The sequence below is a fragment of the Oryctolagus cuniculus genome, chromosome 14 (genome assembly GCF_964237555.1).
Source record: "Oryctolagus cuniculus chromosome 14, mOryCun1.1, whole genome shotgun sequence".
Taxonomy (NCBI): Eukaryota; Metazoa; Chordata; class Mammalia; order Lagomorpha; family Leporidae; genus Oryctolagus; species Oryctolagus cuniculus.
In genome coordinates, this window is record NC_091445.1 from 49,690,132 (window position 1) to 49,711,244 (window position 21,113).

A 21,113-nucleotide genomic window follows, 5' to 3' on the forward strand; every position below is an offset into this window, starting at 1 on the left:
ATCCCTGAGTCAGCAACTCAGGATTGCCAGGCACCAAGCAAAACCTCTTACGTTGATTTGGCGGAGAAACTGTTTTCCAAGAGTGAGTAAGCCTTGGATGGACTCGTGCTGCCAACTACTTTGCTCCTGTTTCCTAGCCACCCTGAACCAAGACAGAGTAACCATTTCCCAGGAGCAAATAAACCTTGGGACAAGCTGCTATTCCAAAATTCTTTGTTCCTAATTTCTATTCACTGCAATGCTAGATTAGGAACAGTTCTATTCAGACTGTCATGTTTTTTCAGCAGACACAGAGTCTCTTTGCATATCTCCAAAATAATCGGCGTCAAGAAAGGAGTTGTTCAAAGAGAAGCTTTATGGATTTGTGATAAGTGGATATAGGTAAATAGTCCCCTGGAGGAACTGCCTACCTATGAGGCAATTTGCTACCATTTTTGTAATAAGTTTAAGGAAGTGTTCAGGATATACAAAGCGGAAGTGAGGGGGCCCTCTATGCTTACAAAATGTGTCTAGGATTAAAAAATAGGGGGCCCTTCCTGCTCAAAGTGCATCTTTGTATGTTGCACGTTCAAGATTTGGACTTCCATAGTGTTTCTTGCAGCTTTCCTTGTTTGTGGTGGCAACCTGAGCCCCTGTGCGTGAGATTGCAAGATAAACTTTCCTGCAACTGTAAACCAGTTCAAGAGAATAAACTTTTAGCTGCTCAGCCTTTTTTCCCTTAAGCTTCCCTCCACTGATATATTAATTACTTTGAATCTAAAAGCGTAGTTAGCAGGTGTTTAGTCTAATGGTTGTAATAGTTGCTTTCCACATGAGAGTGCCTGGGTTCGTTTCCAGTTCTGGTTTCTGACTCCAGCTTCCTGCCAAGGCAGGCCGTCTGAGGCAGTGGTGATGGCTCAAGTTGTCAGGTTGCTGTCACCCACGTGGAAGACCTGCAGTTTGTCCCAGCTTCTGGCTCCAGCTCTGACCCAACTCTAGGCACTGTAGTCACTTGGGAAGTGAACCAGCAAATGGAAACCCTATGTCTTTCTGTTATTCTCTCAGTCTCTCAAAACAACAACAAAAAAGCAACAACAAAAACAACACACACACATACTCACACACACACACACACCACTCATGAAAGCCATAAGAAAGGAAAGCAACAGGCTAATCTGTCAGGTATATGTGAGCTATACAGTAATTAAATACTCTTCAACTTGTGAAATTATTGTGCTGAAATTTCAGTACCAATATTACCTTGAAGAAAAGCTTTCTTGATGTTTTATATAATATAATTAACTAGTGATATATCCTTCAACTTGATGTTCAAATAGTGATTATCAACAGAAATCTTTAACTGGAATCAGAATTAATAATCTCACTGCTTTACTGACCTTTGGAATTTGATGGACTACTGTTCTCGGGTCTCCACTCCTGAAATTCTATTTAATGCTGCTAAAGTCAAGTGCAGATTATTTCTGCTCTGAAAATCTCAAAAATTCATTCATGCCTTTAGGGCTGATTCTGAGGCCAGAGTGCTATTTAGGGCATCTGCCATTCTATGAGTCTGCTGAGTATCTCACTTCCTATGTTGGACCACTCTCCCCTTTATTTATTCTATCGGTTAGTGTTAGCAGGTACTAGACTTGCTTATGTGCTCCCTTTGACTCTTAGTCCTTTCATTATGATCAATTGCGAACTGAAATTGATCACTTGGACTAGTGAGATGGCATTGGTACATGCCACCTTGATGGGATTAAATTGGAGTCCCCTGGTATGTTTCTAACTCTACCATTTGGGGCAAGTCAGCTTGAGCATGTCCCAAATTATATATCTCTTCCCTCTCTTATTCCTACTCTTATGTTTAACAGGGATCACATTTCAGTTAAATTTCAACACTTAAGAATAACTGTGTATTAATTACAGAATTGAATCAGTCATATTAAGTAGAACAGACAAAAAAACTACTAAGAGGGATAATGTATTAAGTTGTTCATTAACAGTCAGGGCTATGCTGATCAAGTCACCGTTTCCCATAGTGTCCCTTTCACTTCAACAAGTTTCCTTTTTGGTGTTCAGTCAGTTGTCACCGATCAGGGAGAACATATGGTATTTGTCCCTTTGGGACTGGCTTATTTCACTCAGCATGATGTGTTCCAGATCTGGCTGAAAAGCCCATGAGAGTATTTCAGGCATGGAAAGCCAAAACACTCTGGCAAAAGATCTCTGTGAGTGAGATCTCAGTGGAAAGAACAGGTCTTCAAAGAAGGAGGTACCTTTCTCTGAAGGGAGGAGAGAACCTCCACTTTGACTATGACCTTGTCTAAACAAGATAAGAGTCGGAGAACTCAAGGGGCTTCCATAGCCTTGGAAACTCATGACTGGAGCATAGGGAGATTACTGATGCCATAGACAGGAGTGTCAATTGGTAAAGTCAACAACAGGAGTCACTGTGCACTTACTCCTCATGTAGGATCTCTGTCCTTAATGTGCTGTGCATTGAGATTTAATGCTATAACGAGTACTCAAATAATATATTTCACTTTGTGTTTCTATGGGGGTGCAAACTGTTGAAATCTTTACTTAATGCATACTAAACTGATCCTCTGTAAAAAAAAAAAAAAAAAAAAAAAAAAAAAGAAAAGAAAAGAAACTATCAACTCCCAACTTGACTCTCACTGGGATTAAACATGACAATAGGTCTGATCTGATTTCATCATCATTAAAAAAAAATCATCTATTATTTTTCACTTTATGTTTCTGTGTGGGAGCAAACTGTTGAAATCCTTACTTAATGTATACTAAGCTGATCTTCTGTATATTAAGATAATCGAAAATGAATCTTGATGTGAATGGAAGGGGAGAGGGAGTGGGAAAGGGGAGGGTTGTGGGTGGGAGGGACGGTATGGGGGGGAAGCCATAGTAATCCATTATTCGTACTTTGGAAACGTATATTCATTAAATAAAAGTTAAAAAAAAAATTCATTCATGGATATCATTAAAAATATTTTATTTCTGTAGTTTTACTTAAACAAATAACAAATTATCTTCATGCAGAGCTTTAAAAGTTAGCAAGAATTAATTTAAAAATAATTTCTTTAAAATAAACATCACTTGAATACATACAGAAAAAGCCAGTAACTGATTTATACTGATGGCGGAAAATATCAGAATCACATCATCATACATATACATAGAGTATACCTGAATATAAACTGTTTTGGAAAATAAGACAGTCTACGTGGAAATCAACCAATAATTATGTGGTAGAAGGTAGATCCAATTCACATTTGAAGTGTGAATTAAAGCATTTTCACAATTTGTGACAATATAGTAGCTAAGCATGATGTGAAACTGTAGTATTTCTATGATTAAAAGCATTTGGTCTCTACTGTAAATGAAAATTTGTGTTGTAGGATATTTGTTACACTCCAAGGCTTAAACACAATATTCATTTATAGCTCTCATAATATTCAGACTAACATAGGCAGAACTAAGTTTATTACACACTTGGATTTGTAGAATCAAAGTGTATCAATGAAAAATTCTCTGGGACTCTTGCAAAAAGCCCTCAGAATTTATCTTACATCACTGATATATTTTATCACTTGCAAGACTGTAAGCATTTTTGGTTTTTATTTATGTATTTTCCTTTATTTTAAAGGCAGAAAGACAAAGACAGAGACAAACAGAGAGAGATCTTCCATTGGCTGATTCACTCCCTAGTTGCTGAAGTCAGGAGAGTGGAACTCCATTTAAGCATCCAACACGGGTGTCAAGAATCCAAGCACTAGAGGCATCACCTTCTGCTTCCCAGGTCCACATTAGCAGGTAGTGAGAATCTGAATCAGAGCCAAGACTAAAATCCAGTTATTTTGATATGAAATGTGACATCTCAAATGACATCTTCAGTCTTAACCACTGGGCATTGGGCATTAACCACTGAGCTGATAGCTTTTATTTCCCTCTCTCCTCTGTCTTTCAAATGATGATGAATTTGAATGAATAGAAAGTGTTGGGGGGTGAACCAAGGGCAAAGGAAGACATTTCTCTCTGTCTCTCTCTCTCTCTCTCTATCCACTCTGCCTGTAAAAAAAATTAAAAAAAAAAAGAAAGTGTCTTATTTCTTTGCCTCCTCTAATTACATAACAAACATGATCTAGACTTAAAATTACACCATGGAACTGATGTATTTCTTAAAATTCCTTCCTTTCTTTTCTTTTTTTTTTTTTTTAAGATTTACTTATTTATTTGAAAGGCAGAGTTACTGAGAGAAAGAGATGAGAGAGAGAGAGAGAGAGAGAATCCTCCAGTCACTGCTTCACTCTCCAAATTGTGGCAACAGCTGGAGCTGGGCTGACCAAAAGCCAGGAACCAGGAGCCAAGAGCTTCTTCAAGGTCTCCACGTAGGTACATGGGCTGAAGCACTTGTGACATCTTCTGCTGCTTTCCCAGGTACATTAACACGGAGTTTGATCAGAATTGGTGCAGCCAGGAATCGAACTGGCAGCCATGTGGGTTGCTGACACCACAGGTGGTGGCTCTACCCTCTATTACACTGTGCTGGCCAGTACAAGTAGGCCTTCCTTAGCTATGTTCTAAACTTTCACACTATCTTAACCTATTTGGTTACTAGAACAAAATGCCATGAACTAGGAAGCTTATAAGGAAAAAAACTTTATTTGCTCTGAGTTTGGGGAATCTGAGATAAAGGCAGTGGCAGAGGAAACTTTGGTCTCCTAAAACTCTTAGAAACTCTGGTTCAGGAGGGGACTACCTTCATGACCTAAGCACCTTTCAGAGACTCCACTTCCTAATGTATACCTTGAGGTTTGGATTCAGTATATTAGGATTAATATTAGTATTATTAGGATCCAATATATTGGATTCAATGTATTAGTATATTTTGAGAGGTCACACACATTAAGATTATTGCAACTATCACAGTTTCTCTGAACAGCAACATATGGATTAAGAACACTGCTAGATCAACTATTCATGTGCAATGTTTATCCTTTTTTTTTTAAGATTTTATTTTATTTATTTGAAGGACAGAGTTACAGAAAGAGAGGTCCTCTGTCCACTAGTTCACACACCAAACGGCCACAGCGGCCAGGGCTAGATCAGGGCTGGGTCAGGCTGAGCCAGGTGCCAGAAGTGTCATCTGGGTCTTTCATGTGGGTGCAGGGGCCCAAGAACTGGACTATCCCCCGCTACTTTCCCAGGCATATTTACAGGAAGTTGGATTGGAAGTGGAGCAGCTGGGACTAGAACTGGCACCCTGTATGTGATGACAGCAAGGGCTTTACCTGCCACACCACAATGCCAGCCTCATGATGCTAATCTTAAGACAAAAATAATAATAGGGGCCTGTGCTGTGGCATTAGAGGATAAAGCTGCCGCCTGAAGTGCCGGCATCCTATATGGGCGCCGGTTCTAGTCCCGGCTGCTCTGCCTCTGATCCAGCTCTCTGCTATGGCCTGGGAAAGCAGTGGAAGATGGCCCAGGTCCTTGGGACCCTGAAACCACGTGGGAGACCCGAAAGAAACTCCTGGCTCCTGGCTTCATATCAGCACAGCTCTGGCCATTGAGGCCAATTAGGGAGTGAACCAGAGGATGGAGGACCTCTCTTTTTCTCTCTCTCTTCTGCCTCTCCTCCTCTCTCTGTGTAATGTTTTCAAATAAATAAATAAATCTTTAAAAATAATTAATTTTATTTATGCTTTATAGTTAAATGAACTATAATTCAAGTTTAGAATTTACACATGCTTACATACTAGTAGCCTATATTAAAAAATCAATACAATTTTACTGTGTAATTCATAATTGCTAAACTTAGAAAAATAATGATCTGGAATATAAGACATCTCTAGAAGGTTTTTTTTTTTTTTTTTTTTTTTTTTTTTTTTTTTTTTTTACAGGCAGAGTAGACAGTGAGAGAGAGAGACAAAGAGAAAGGTCTTCCTTTACCGTTGGTTCACCCTCCAATGGCTGCCGTGGCCGGCGTGCTGCGGCCAGCGCACCGTGCTGATCCGAAGCCAGGAGCCAGGTGCTTCTCCTGGTCTCCCATGGGGTGCAGGGCCCAAGCACTTGGGCCATCCTCCACTGCGCTCCCGGGCCTTACCAGAGAGCTGGCCTGGAAGAGGAGCAACCGGGACAGAATCCGGTGCACCGACCGGGACTAGACCCCGGTGTGCCGGCGCCGCATGGTGGAGGATTAGCCTGTTGAGACGTGGCGCCGGCCTAGAAGGTTTTATATTTGTGTTTGCATCCTGAATATCTAGACATGTCTATGACATAGCAGGTCTACACTCAAAATCCATTGAATGGATTAAAATATTATGATCTATTTCAACAATATAAAGATAGCTAGGTATTTATTCTAAAAAGAAAATTAAATGAAATTTGAAACAAGGAATAATTACAAAAGCCTTTGATTGTTGTTACTTCTCCAGTCTTAGCACGAGCACTACAAACACAGTTGTGTTAATACTGCATTCTCCCCTGTGTTTTATTTCCCATGAGTTACATGAGTCTGTGAAGCTGTGACTTGAAATGCAGGCTCTCATGAAAGGGACCAGCTGCTGTGTATCTCCACTTAAGTTTTCACTGAAGGTCCTATTGGCCCAATACCAGCCAGACCTTTTGCATTTTTTTTTATTGTTTAGGAGAAGCAGAATTTTAAACTCTTTGTGACTTCTCCAAATTGGTAAGTGCTGGCAAATACATTAAAAGTCAAGTATCAAAGACCAAATAAAATATGTCTAGCATTTGAGAACCATGACATAGGTTAATATTTATTAATTTAATAGTGCATGTGTCCTTAATATCATACTTGATTTAATCCTAAACTTAGCAAAACTACAAGTATATACAGGCAATCTGGTCAGTCTCTCTTACTTACACATACATATGGAGATCCAAAACTTTTAGGTTATTTACCCCTAGGTCAAATGATAAGAAAATACAGTGACATCAGAGCCATGAACACTTTTCTTTCCCTCTATCTATGATTAGATTAAGTTGTTAATTTGAAAATATGAAAAATCTTCTAAAACACATTAGTAGATATATTAAATATGACTCAGATTCATGTAACCTTATTCTTAGTCACATATTTCTAAAATAATCAAAAGGTTAGGGATATACCAATGTAACAAAATAAGGTAAATATATTTAATTTCATAAATAACTTTTTGATAGTATCCATAGTTTTCCATGAAGTTACAGAGTTCCTTCCATTATTCATATGTATAACATCATATTTGTACTATGCAACTAAAATTAATATTTAGAATCATGAACTGAGACAGCTCTAGAGAAAAACACCATTTGTTTATAATGTCTGACTCTCACTATAAGATAAAGGACAAATTATTTGACATGGTAAATTCAAAATTTCCTCATCCACAGGTAAGTCATATACACCCAGTGTAAAGACTTTTGTGGAAAATGGGGAATTCATAAAGTCTCAATAAACTAAATCCAAAGGAGTGATGCTAAGACTCATCTGTGCCAACTCCACTTGTGTGCTGGGCTTCCTCTTCCTTGGTTCAGCTAATCTCAGGCTTCATTGTGGTTCCATGGCTGGCTGCTGCTTCCAAATTCATACCACCTACAGCTGAATTGTAATTTTTTTTTTTTTTAATTCTAACAGGAGGGGCCAGCGCTGTGGCTCATTTGGTTAATCCTTCACCTGCGGTGCTGGCATCCCATATGGGCACCGGGTTCTAGTCCCAGTTGCTCCTCTTCCAGTCCAGCTCTCTGCTGTGGCCCGGGAAGGCAGTGGGGGATGGCCCACGTGCTTGGGCCCTTGCACCCGCGTGGGAAACCAGGAGGAAGCACCTGGCTCCTGGCTTTGGATCAGCGCAGCCGGCCGTAGCAGCCATTTGGGGGGTGAACCAACGGAAGGAAGACCTTTCTCTCTGTCTGTCTCTCACTGTGTAACTCTATCTGTCCAAAACAAACATTTTAACAGGAGTCTCTGAAACAAATAATAAACAAGCCATGTTTTGTTCATGGCTTAAGTCTTACTCCTGTCGTTTAATGAATTTGTAAGGGAAAGTGATCACCAATTAGAGCAAAATGACATGGCCATACTAGAATGGTGTGTGAGATCAGGAACACTTGAATCGTTGGCCAACAGCAGGTGAGGAAAGAACAAGTTCACAATTTCCTGAGAAGAAAAACAAATGGATTTTTTGCATGGAATTGTTAGTCTTAAAAATGATGAGATTGGGATTCTCCAATAACATTTATTGCAGAATATTGCAATGGGAACACAAATGGCCTTATAAATTCAGAATTTTATTTACAAAAGTTAAGATGAAAGAAAGCATTTTTTTAAGGAAAAGGGGGACACTTATATAAGCTGCTTTGATTCAAACTCACTGGTCTTGTTGAGCTCAGGCAGGAGTTAGGATCAGTTTATTGGTGGAGGTATCCTTGCTGGGTAAATGCTCTCCTAAGAGCATCTTACTTGAATTATGTTGTCTTAAAAATATTGAAAGTAAAATTCGGGGGCTGGCGCCGTGGCTCACTTTGTTAATCCTCCGCCTGTGGTGCTGGAATCCCATATGGGCTTTGGTCTAGTCCCGGTTGCTCCTCTTCCAGTCCAGCTCTCTGTGTGGCCCCGGGAGGGCAGTGGAGGATTGCCGAAGTGCTTGGGCTCCTGCACCCACATGGGAGACCAGGAAGAAGCACCTGGCTTCGGATTGATGCAGCGCCGGCCATAGTGGCCACTTGGGGGGTGAACCAATGGAAGGAAGACCTTTCTCTCTGTCTCTCCCTCTCACTGTCTATAACTCTACCTATCAAATAAAAAATAAAAACAACAAAAATATTAAAGGTAAAATTTAAGAATTATGTTCATATGTGCTAGGAATGCAAGACATGGGGTGTATGTAGAACATGGAAAATGTTCCTTTCTCTATGTCTCCCTCTTTGTCTGTAACTATGCCTCTCAAATAAATAAATACATTTTTAAAGAAGAAAGAAAAATTCTTTAAAGATTTTTAGTCTTTCAGATAGCAGTTAGGCAGGCATGAGCTCTCAGGATTCATTCTTTCTTGACTTCCATTGAGTCTGATACAGAATGATTTTATCCTATTATCAGCAACTTTCACAGACCCCCACATAGGAACTTTCTACTTTGGAAAGTTTCTATGAAGTAATTATATGCTACAATATATCACCACTCTTCTTTAAATAGTAGGTGATTCTGAATGGGAGGTTACCATCTAATCATTGTCATGAAGAACAGATGTATGTGTGTGCATTGTGCATACAGAAGTGAAATGAAATATTTCACAAGAAAATATACTGAGAATTTGCTCAATGGCAGTTGAAAATGAAGATATCTTGTCATTTTTATGGCTAAAACTTGCATTTAATAATTTTTAAGGATAGGAAGATAGAACAAGAGAAAGCTTTTATGACTCAAATTGATGATGTAAATGAGTACAATTAATGAAAAGCTCTAATTATACAACATTTTGATCACATGTAATAAAATGACAGACCAAATAAAAGTGTGAACAATATATTTCCTTTATGTTGTATAGACTCATAATTTCATTTTAATTTAGATAATTATGAGCATTTGCATTTTATGCTTTAGGAGCTATGACATAACAATAAAACAACATTTGGTCTCTGCCTCAGTTCCTGGTACACACATTCTAAACCTCGTAACTTCCTGACTTACATAAATGAAAAAAAAAAGAAAACCTCTTTGGTCATAATATTTGTTCTTAGTCCACTTTTTCCTGAACCAAGAGTGTCTGAGGTCTTTGGAATTCTTGGAGTGATGAAGTGTTTTTAAGAGTTAATATAATAGCTAGAAGTGTCTAGATAGCTTCAAAATGGAGGTTGGTAGTGAGATGAACCAACTCTGTTTTTAGACAGCTGTAACATTCAACCCCTCTGGGAAGAAGAAAGGAGCTGAAGATTCAGCCCAATGATCAACGGCAGATGATTTAATCAATCATGTCAGCCTAATGGAACTTCATCAGAAACTGAATTTTTTGTCACCTTAATGTTGAACTTCTAGCTCCCAGACCTGTGAGAAAATAGTTTTTTTGTTTAAGGTACACAATCTGTGGACTTTTTAATGGCAATTCAAGTAGACTAATATATATTCTTCATAAAAATTGCTTTCTAGTGTTATCATTTTGTTAGTATAATATTAACACAAGTGGGTCAGTGCCATGGCTCACTTGGCTAATCCTCCACTGTGGCGCCAGCACCCTGGGATCTAGTTCCGGTTGGGGTGCAAGTGTCTGTCTGGTTGCTCCTCTTCCAGTCCAGCTCTCTGCTGTGGCCCAGGAAGGCAGTGGAGGATGGCCCAAGCACTTGGGCCCTGCAGCCACATGGGAGACCAGGAGGAAGCACCTGGCTCCTGGCTTCGGGCTGGCGCAGCGCGCCAGCAGTGGCAGCCATTTGGGGGGTTGAACCAATGGAAGGATGACCTTTTTTTCTCTCTCTCTCTCTCACTGTCTAACTCTGCCTGTCAAAAAAAAAAAATTAACACAACTGATAGTTTGAGTGTTTATTATAATTTGAGTAAAAAAAAGCTTATGCTAAGGCACTTATGGTGGGAAAATAGAGGAAATAGAAGAAATATTTAGAATGTAAAAATCTACACACTTTGATATCTGTTTTCACAAAGAAAGCAAAAAGAGGTAGGAATTTTCCGTAGCTGTCAAAGGATTGCTGTGAAATAGTGTGTGTCTCTCTCTTGAAAGGAGAAAAAAGGATTCTAGGAAAATATTGTATATTTGGTGAAAGTATTCAACCTCTGTGGATCATCCTTGTGTATCTTATTGGAAGCTGACCTCTCCACTGATCCACACAAACCATCCTTTCTTAGTGATTCAAAACCTTGTCTACAGAGACTTGGCATTTCATGCATGATTGAGTAGCTGAAACCCGACTAGTCCTCCCATCATAACCCAAAACATATGAAATAACTGTTTTCAGGAGTAGTGGGGGAAAAGCATAAACCGTGGACGCTTGATATAAGAAAAGAAAACAATGAACTAGACTTCTGCTTTGCCAAGAGTCCCTGCTGAAAGGCAACATTTGTTAGCTTTCCATCACTATAAGATCTAGCTGAGAGGTGCTATTTAGGAAGATGGCTTATTGGTTCATGGTTTTGGATGTTCACAGTCCAAGATTGAGATGTGCTGTAAGTCTGTAATCTGATACATGAAGTGGATGGTGGAGTGTGTGTGCGTGGAAGACCATGTGGCTAGCCAGAAAGCAGAGAGAGACAAGGAGAACAGTTTATATAACCCATGCCTTCTTGAGAACTATATTCTGAGTGCAAGCCCCTACTTGGTCCACCTCACAGATACCATAACTGGATGAAGCCTTCACCCTTCATCTATCAACCATTAACAGTAATACATTGACTATTAACATAAGACATTGGGGCTTAACATCTGCATGAATTGGAGAGCCAGATCATGTTCAAACTTTGGCAGAGGCAAGTTCAGAACAGGAGAACAATGAAGAGGACCTCTTAAGGCAGGTCATATAAATAGGGTTAAATTTGTGCAAGCCATGGTGCCAAGGAAAAGAGAGTTGAGAGAAAATGACTTCCAGAAATATTCAAAGAAGTCCTACACAGCTTTTGCCAGATTATAAAACTACACATGCACAGATTAAGATTTAATGAGACCAGGCAAGGGAACTTTATTGAGCAATTGTCACTAATGCAATAAGCAGAGCCTATTGAAGTCTGTGAAATATTTGATATTTAACAAATCTAAATGAAGAGGTCTTTAGATGCATCATAGGTATTCAGCAGATACACTTGAAATGACTTGGATTAGGAGATGAACTATTCTGGTCCTTGAGTAAAGTGTATTCTATACCTTCTTCAGCAACGTATAAACACATCTTTAAAAAAATGTTAAACTGGAATTGGTTGTGTGGCATTGCAGTTAAGTCAATGCTGTGCCTACATCCCATATTGGAATATCTGGTTATTCCACACCTCTGATCCAGATCCCTTTTCATGAAATCTATGAGAGGCAGCAGATGATGGCTAAAGTTCTTGGGTGCTTACCAGCCAAATAGGAAACCTGGATTGAGTTCCAGCTGTTTACTTTGGCCTGGCCCAGTTGGCCACAACAGCCGGAGCTACACCAATCCAAAGCCAGGAGCCTAGAGCTTCTTGTGGGTCTCCCACATAGATGAAGGGCCCAAGGACTTGGGCCATCTTCTATCACTTTCCCAGGCCATAGCAGAGATCTGGATCAGAAGTGGAGCAGCCGGACTTGAACTGGCATCCATATGGGATGCCAGCACTGCAAGTGGAGGCTTTACCTGCTACACCACAGTGCCAGCCCCTCTCTGTTTCTATCCCTCTCTCTCCTTGCCATCCAAATAAAGATGAAATATTAAAAATTAAAATATAATATTAAACCAATCTGTTACCAAGTACACTGTTAAGGAAGACCTCAGTATTTACACACAAAAATATAGCATTGGTAGTGCTCAGCAGACAATCAAAATGTATTACAGTTGCAAAAATGGATAGAAACTTGAGTTACAAGCAGGAGATAGACTATACAAAGAAACAGTTCCAGAAATGGCAGAAAGAATTAAATGAAAATAGATATTAAAAATGTTCAAATTTTAATAGAAAACATAAATGTAATAAATTAACAAATACCTTAATTCAATAAAGATGTGGAAGTAATGAATATATGACATTCTCAGTTATTTAATTCACTGAATTATTGCAACAGAGCAGATTTAAAAACAGACAAAACATTTTTTATAAAAAAACTTTATGATACAACATATTAAACAGTCATGAATAGGAGAAAACACTGAAAATCAGTGAACTTTAAAGCAAGATAACTAAGAATAATCATACAAACAAATACAGAAAGAAATAGTTGAAACCTATAGGTTAAAGTATTCCTTAGAAAAGGTAGAATTTGTGGCCTGTTCTGTAGTGTAGCAGATAAAGCCGCCACCTGCAGGGGTGGCATCTCATACGGGCACCAGTTTGAGCCTTAGCTGCTCAACATCCTATCCAGCTCCCTGCTAATGTGCCTGGGAAAGCAGTAGAAAATGGCCCAAATCCTTGGGCTCCTGCACCAAGCGGAAGACCAGAAAGAAGCTCCTGGTACATGGCTTTGTCTTTGTTCGGCCCTGGCTGCTGCTGCCATTTAGGGAGTGAACCAGTGGATGAAAGACCTCTGCCTCTCCCTCTCCATAACTCCACTTTTCAAATAAAATAAATAATTTTTTAAGAAAAGGACTTTTACTTTATTTTATATATTTATTTATTTGAAAATCAGAGCTACAGAGAGAGAGAGAGAGGGAAAGCGAGAGAGAGATATAGTCTTTTTTTTTTTTGGATGATTTATTTTATTTTATTTTTTAACTTTTATCTAATGAATATAAATTTCCAAAGTACAGCTTATGGATTACAATGACTTCCCCCCCATAACGTCCCTCCCACCCGCAACCCTCCCTCTCCCACTCCCTCTCCCCTTCCATTCACATCAAGATTCATTTTCGTTTCTCTTTATATACAGAAGGTCAGTTTAGCATACATTAAGTAAAGATTTCAACAGTTTGCTCCCACACAGAAACATAAAGTGAAAAATACTGTTTGAGTACTAGTTATAGCATTCAATCTCAATGTACAGCACACTAAGGACAAAGATCCTACATGAGGAGTAAGTGCACAGTGACTCCTGTTGTTGACTTAACAAATTGACACTCTTGTTTATGGCCTCAGTAATCACCCTAGGCTCTTGTCATGAGCTGCCAAGGCTATGGAAGCCCCCTGAGTTCACCGACTCTGACCATGTTTAGACAAGGCCATGGTCAAAGTGGAAGTTCTCTCCTCCCTTCAGAGAAAGGTACCTCCTTCTTTGATGACCCGTTCTTTCCACTGGGATCTCACTCGTGGAGATCTTTCATTTAGTTTTTTTTTTTTTTTTTTTTTTTTTCCCAGAGTGTCTTGGCTTTCCATGCCTGAAATACTCTCATGGGGTTTTCAGCTGGATCCGCATGCCTTAAGGGCTGATTCTGAGGCCAAAGTGCTGTTTAGGACATCTGCCATTCTATGGGTCTGCTGTGTATCTCACTTCCCATGTTGGATCATTCTCTCCCTTTTTGATTCTATCAACTAGTATTTGCAGACACTATTCTTGTTTATGTGATCCCTTTGGTTCTTAGTCCTATCATTCTGATCAATTGTGAACAGAAATTGATCACTGGGACTAGTGAGATGGCATTGGCACATGCCACCTTGATGGGATTGAATTCGAATCCCCTAGTATGTTTCTAACTCTACCGTTTGAGGTAAGTCAGCTTGAGCATGTCCCGAATTGCACATCTCTTCCCTCTCTTATTCCCACTCTTATATTTAACAGTGATCACTTTTCAGTTAAGTTTCAGCACTTAAGAATAATTGTGTATTGATTACAGTATTCAACCAAAAGTATTAAGCAGAACAAACAAAAAATACTAAGAGGGATAACATATCAAGTTGCTCATCAACAGTCAGGGTGAGGGCTGCTCAAGTCACCGTTTCTCATAGTGTTCATTTCACTTTAACAGGTTTCCTTTTTGTGCTCAGTTAGTTGTCACCTATCAAGGAGAACAAGTGGTATTTGTCCCTTTGGGATTGGCTTATTTCACTCAGCATAATATTTTCCAAATTCCTAACAGGGATCACTTTTCAGTTAAAATTTAAACACCTAAGAATAATTGTGTGTTAATTACAGAGTTCAACCAATGTTACTAGAACAAAAAAAATACTAAAATGGATAAAGTATTACATTGTACATCAACCTTCAGGACAAGAGCTGAAAGAGATATATTCTATCCAGTGATTAATTCCCTAAATGGCTGCAACAGCCAGGGCTGGGCCATGCTGAAGCCAGGAGACAGCACCTTCTTCCAGGTCTCCCATGTGGGTTCAGGGGTCCAAGCACTTTGGTCGTCTTCCGTGATTTTCCAGGTGCATTAGCAGGGAGCTGGATGGAAAGTGGAGCAGCTGGGGCTCAAACAACCACTTACACAGAATCCCAGCACTGCAGTTGGGTGGGTTAACCTGCTATGCCACGGCACCAGCCCTGGTACTGGAGTTTTAGACAAAGAAGAGAGAATAATAGCAGTGCAAACTAGAGTGAAACTTGTAAATTTCTTTTCCAGTTGTTTATGCCTACCAATTCCATTTCTGAGTATGTGCCGAAGACAAGTGGAAATGAGGAAAACAAGTAGGCTTCTCAAGAAAAGCACTCATGGCAGCTTTACTAATAGTCACAAAGTAGGAATGATTTGAATTTTCAAAACATACACAAAGAATGCTAATTGTAATATTAGGGAGATCCAAAACACTCACTGAAATATTAGAATTAAAATTAATGCAAAATGTCCATAAACATTTTGAAACCCCTTGTATATCCACTCACTGTAACTTTGTCCATTACCTGCTCTACATAGGAGTCTCCTAATTTTTTCCCTGCTTCCTCTTTATTCCTATTGAATGTGGATATATATATATATATAAGTTGAGATGAATTGATTTAATTTACCAGAATGTGAGAAAAGTGAATATTTTGATGACTTTTCATTTGCCACTGTGTAGCATGAGGTCTAGGCAGAGTAGGTAATCAATAAATATTTGATGCATAGGTAAATGAATTTTGCATAGTGACAATAATAAAGATGCTAACTGTTTAATAAAACATTAAAATGTATAAACTACAATATTTCCTGAAAGAACAAATGAACATCAATAAAAGAACCCAAGAAAACATGAGCACATTATTTCTAAGAGTGCCTCAAAAAACTTGACAACTTAATAATCAGCAAAAGGAAAATATAAAATGAGGAATTCAATTTATTGAAGAAAAGGGATCATAAAGATAGTGACCTGAAAACTAATTCTTTGCAGATTCAAGCTTCAAAATCCTTTTCGGTTACAAATATTCTGTACTAGTGCAAGATACTCCAGTATTGACACTCCTGAAAAATGTGCAAATGCCAGTCCAAGATAAAAGACAGAGAGAGAAGGGTCAATGAAATGATGAAAGCTCAGAGAATTAACTACTTTTCTATAAGCTGGCTTTTCTGCTGAGATATGGAAGAAAAAATGGTGAGTGTGACAGTGATTGGAAAATAATCTAGCAGATAATTTTTAAACAACCTCTATACAGAATGGAAAATGAAATAGGCTAGAGATAAGTGAAAGATTATCAGGCTTAGGTATGTCAAGAGGAGACAGAGACATGATATGGAAAGAGTTTAACCACCAAAGTCAGTCCAACAAATGTACATATCATGGTTTTTGAAATTTATTAGCTTTGAGACCGAGGGAAATTATATAACTTTGCAGTGCCTCAGTGTTCATATCTGAAGAAAATTAAAGAGTGAGCTATGATAAGTAAGAAATTTATGAACATGCCTTTTTTTTTCCATTTGAGTAAGTACTGTAGAGTGAAACATGATGGATGTTGCAATAAGTAAGCACTTTTCTCATGTGCTTTTTTTCTTGAAGATTAGAATACATTTTAAAAAAGATTTATTTATTTATTTGAAAGTCAGAGTTACACAGAGAAAGGAGAGGAAGAGAGAGTGAGAGAGGTCTTCAATCTGCTGTTTTACTTCCCAACTGGCTGCAACGGCCGGAGCTATGCCAGTCTGAAGCCAGGAACCAGGAGCTTCTTCTGGGTCTCCCACATGGGTGCAGGGACCCAAGGACTTGAGCCACTTCCACTGCTTTCCCAGGCCACAGCAGAGAGCTGGGTCAGAAGTGGAGCAGCCAAGACTCGAACGGTCACCCATATGAGATGCCAGCGCTTCAGGCCAGGGTGTTAACCCATTGCGCCACAGCACCAGCCCCAAGATTAGAATTCTGTTAACACCAAGGCTCACTTCAGAGGTCAAACATTTTGGAGACAGAAATGACTAGTTGAGAGAGCAGATAAATTTCTTTGCTTCCATGCAAGTACAGTTCTTGGTGAGGTATAAACTTTGGAGATTTTGTTACTATCAGAGTTTTTATTGTGCTGCTTTTATTAGTTTTACTTTTGTCCTTAGAACAAATCTTTAGAAGACAAACGGGGTGGTAGTTGTAGGGCAAGTCGGTGCTGTGGCACAGCAGATTATAGCCACAGCCTGCAGCACCGGGATCCCATAGGAGTGCTCCTCCCAGCTGGTCCACATCCAATCCAGCTCCATGATAATGTACCTGGGAAAAGACAGCAGAAGATGGCCCAAGTGCTTGGGCCCCTGCACCTTCCAAAGAGACCTGAATGAGGCTCCTGGCTCCTGGCTCCTGGGTTAGCCATTTGATGCAAACCAGCAGATGGAAGATTCTCTCTCTCTCTCTCTCTCTCTCTCTCTCTCTCTGTCTCTCTCTGTCTTTCTCTCTCTCTCTCTCTCTGTAGCTCAAATAAAAAATAAAAAAACTTAAAAAGAATGATGGCACTCTAGGGAACTCTTTTTTCAGTATCAAAATATGGATGAAATGAAACTTATAAAAACATTTTGTTGCACTGAATTGTATCATGCTATTGCTACATGTTCATTCAAATCTGCCAGAACTACAAATTATATCCCTGCATCTCTTAAAGAAGCATTGGATTAATTTCTATTTTTTAGATATATGAACAGTACTATTGTTTCTTTATAAGGTTTCAGTTAGCTTCGTAAATTATTGATTGTTTACATGGTAACATTTATGAGAAAGCAAATGTTTTCAGCCAAGAGGCAACATCCTTAGAACAAAACATTAACATACATCTGTAATTTGCTTTGTGAATGCGACTTTCTCTTACCTTACTCAGGGGTGGGGGACCTTCTGTGGGCCATACAAAATGGTTAACTTAAACATTAGCCCTTGAAAGAGTCATCCAATCTCATATCCCTCCTGCAGTTGGGAAGATATCAGGCCAAATGATTTCACAGGCCTCACATGGCCCATTTGCTGGACGTTCCCCACGTCTGTCTTGTTCATTCACACATGCAATAGTGAATCTGGATTCTAAGGGTCATTATTTCAGATTCCTGTCCAATTCTTTGTCTGGAAGTAAAATTGTCATCTGCTGGAAACCAGATGCATTTTTATCATCTTGTTTTGCATATGACCTTTGTAGTATTTCAGCAATTTAAAATAGCTTATAATAAATACCCATTGTAAATCATAATGAGAATAGGTTAAAGTTTTCTTTGCTCTTTGTGGCCATCTACTTAGTAAACTGCTAAGCAAATGACACTTCCCAAACTACCTTCCTAAATAGTTCTTTGGTACACTATATTGTTGTAAATGAACACATATACACAAAATAGTTACGAGACACCAAGTCCTACTTTCACATAAAAGTTGTTGGATATTAGGAATATATATAAATGTACCACATTTAATATTTAGAGTGGTACCTCTGCATGAAAGCACACATTCATACACATTCACATAAACAAGAAATAGTACTTTAAAACATCATCTGGAATGAATACTACATTCAATTTAATGTTTATTAAATTATGTTTTTCTTAGAATCTTCTCAATTACATTAAAAAAATTGTTTACTTGTTTCAGAGACAGAGGCAGAGAAAGGAAGATGAAGAGAGAGCTCCCATCGTCTGATCCACTACTTGAATACCTGGAGAAACCTGGGTGGGCCAGGGCCAAAGTGAGCAGCCAGAAACTCAATCCAAGTCTTTCACATGGTGGGAGAAGCAAATTATTTGAGCCATTAGTGCTGTCTACCAGGTTCTGCCAATGGAGTCAGGAGCTAGAGTCAAAAATCCAACCAAGAGATGTTGAAAAGCAACATAGAAATCTTAATGACTAGATAAATGCCACCCTCAGTTTACTTTTATTCTAGCATGTTTTAAAGAAACCCACATTTGGTTCATTATATAAATTAAAAAATGTTTACAAAAATTGTAGCAAGAATATGCAGGAATATATATCAGCATTAAATAACAAATTTTCATGCAACACATTCAAGAAAAATAATTTGGAAAACACTGAAGAGAGTATGCATAGGGTGATTTAGAATAAAAAACGTTATTCAATATGCGTAAATATTTCTTAACTCTAGAAACTGAAGACATAGTCTTAGTAAACACTGAGATTTAATTAGCTGATAGCACTCTCCCCCTGCCCTGTACCTTCTCAACACACAAAAAACCATATCATGTTTTAAATACTCCAACTGAAAATCAGATATAATTGGAGTGGTTTAAAAAGACAGAATGCAAAATCCTAGAATAGCCCACACAGCATCGAAGAATAAAATTCAAGTACACATACTCTCTGTTTTAAGATTTATATAAAGTAAAACTAATCAATATAGCATGGTTTTGCAACAAAATGAACACAGACACAATCAATGAAACTAAATAGAGGGGCTTGAATTACATTCACACAAATATAGTCAAATAAATGTTTGACAAATGTGAAAAGAAAATTCAATAGAGAATGGATGTTTTCTTGGATATGGCATTGGAGCAACTGAGTGGCCACATGGAATGAAAGTACCTATCACCTGTGGTATACTTTTCACACACACACACACACACACACACACGCACACTCAAGTGTGAAAATGAAACACACGCATGGAATTAAGTGAATGAATTAACGTGCAAAATTATAAATTTTATCAAAGAAAACAGAAGACCTAGGTGATGTTGAGTTCGGTGATGGCTTATAGATAACAACCACAACAGTGTGACTTATGAAAAAAAAGTTTGATAAATTAGCTCTCATTAAAATTAAAAGTGTTTTCTTGAGGTGCTGGTGCTATGGGTTAAGTTGCTACCTGTGAAGCCAATGTCCAAAATGCATGGCGGTTCAAGTCTTGGCTGCCCCGCTTCTGATCCAGCACTCCTAATAATGTGTCTGGAAAGGCAAGGGTAGATAACCGAAGTATTTGGGCTTCTGTCACAGTTGTGTGAGACCAGGGTAGTTATAGGCTCTTAGCCTGGCCCAGACTTGGCTATTACAGTCATTTGGGGATTGAACCATCAGATGGAATCTCTCCTTCCCTCTCTCTCTCTCTCTCTACCTCCTTCTCTTAATCTTTCTCTCCTTCTCTCTTCTTTTCTGTAGTTCTGCCTTTCAAGTAAGTAAATAAATACAAACATAAATCTCAAAGAAATATGTTTACTCTCTATGGAAAGAATTAAAAGTCAACCCAAAGATTGGGAGAAAATATTTGCAAAACAAGTATCTGAAAAGGGACACTTTAAATATAATATAATGATAAAATAAAAATCTTAATAAAATATGGATAGAAGAATTGAAGACTCCTCAAGAAATAAGGTGTAACATGAAATGGCATGGAAGCATATGAAGAGATATTAGGCATCATTTGTCAACAGGAAGGCAAAATATCCCCTACAGATCTGCTAAAATGAGTGATATTCAAAAGGCTAATAATATCAACATTCATAAGAACGAGGAGCAACATGAAATTTCTTTCATTATTGATGAATTCTAAAAGAGTACAATCACTTTGACAGTGTCTTTGAAGATTTATCTATCTTTTATATAAACTTTATCCAACAATGGACTTCCGGATAATTTCTCAAGTGATTTGAAAATGTATGTTCAAATAAAAATCTGTAAATGAACATTTATAGAAGTTTATTCATAATCACCAAAACTCAAAACAACAAAGTTTCCCTTTCACACATGAATAGACAAACTGTGTTAAATCCATACAATTGCATAAAATCAATGTGCTATCACAGCATATGACGTGTGGATGAGCCTTAAAATCTTATTGGTAAATTAAAAAGCCAGTCTAGAAAAACTATGCACTGTATTATTTTATTTACTTGAACAGTATGGGGGACAAACCTATAAAAACAGTAAACAGATCAAAGATTTCCAGGAGTTCAGGGAGCAAACCATGGAATATATGAAGCACAGATTTTCGTTGAAGTACTAAATTTTTTCTTCCAGGACTGTAACTGTGGATAACAACACCATGCATTTATAAAGATCTATGAACTTGGCCGGTGCTGCGGCTCACTAGGCTAATCCTCCGCCTGCAGCGCTGGCATTCCAGGTTCTAGTACTGGTTGGGGTGCTGGATTCTGCCCTGGTTGCTTCTCTTCCAGTCCAGCTCTCTGCT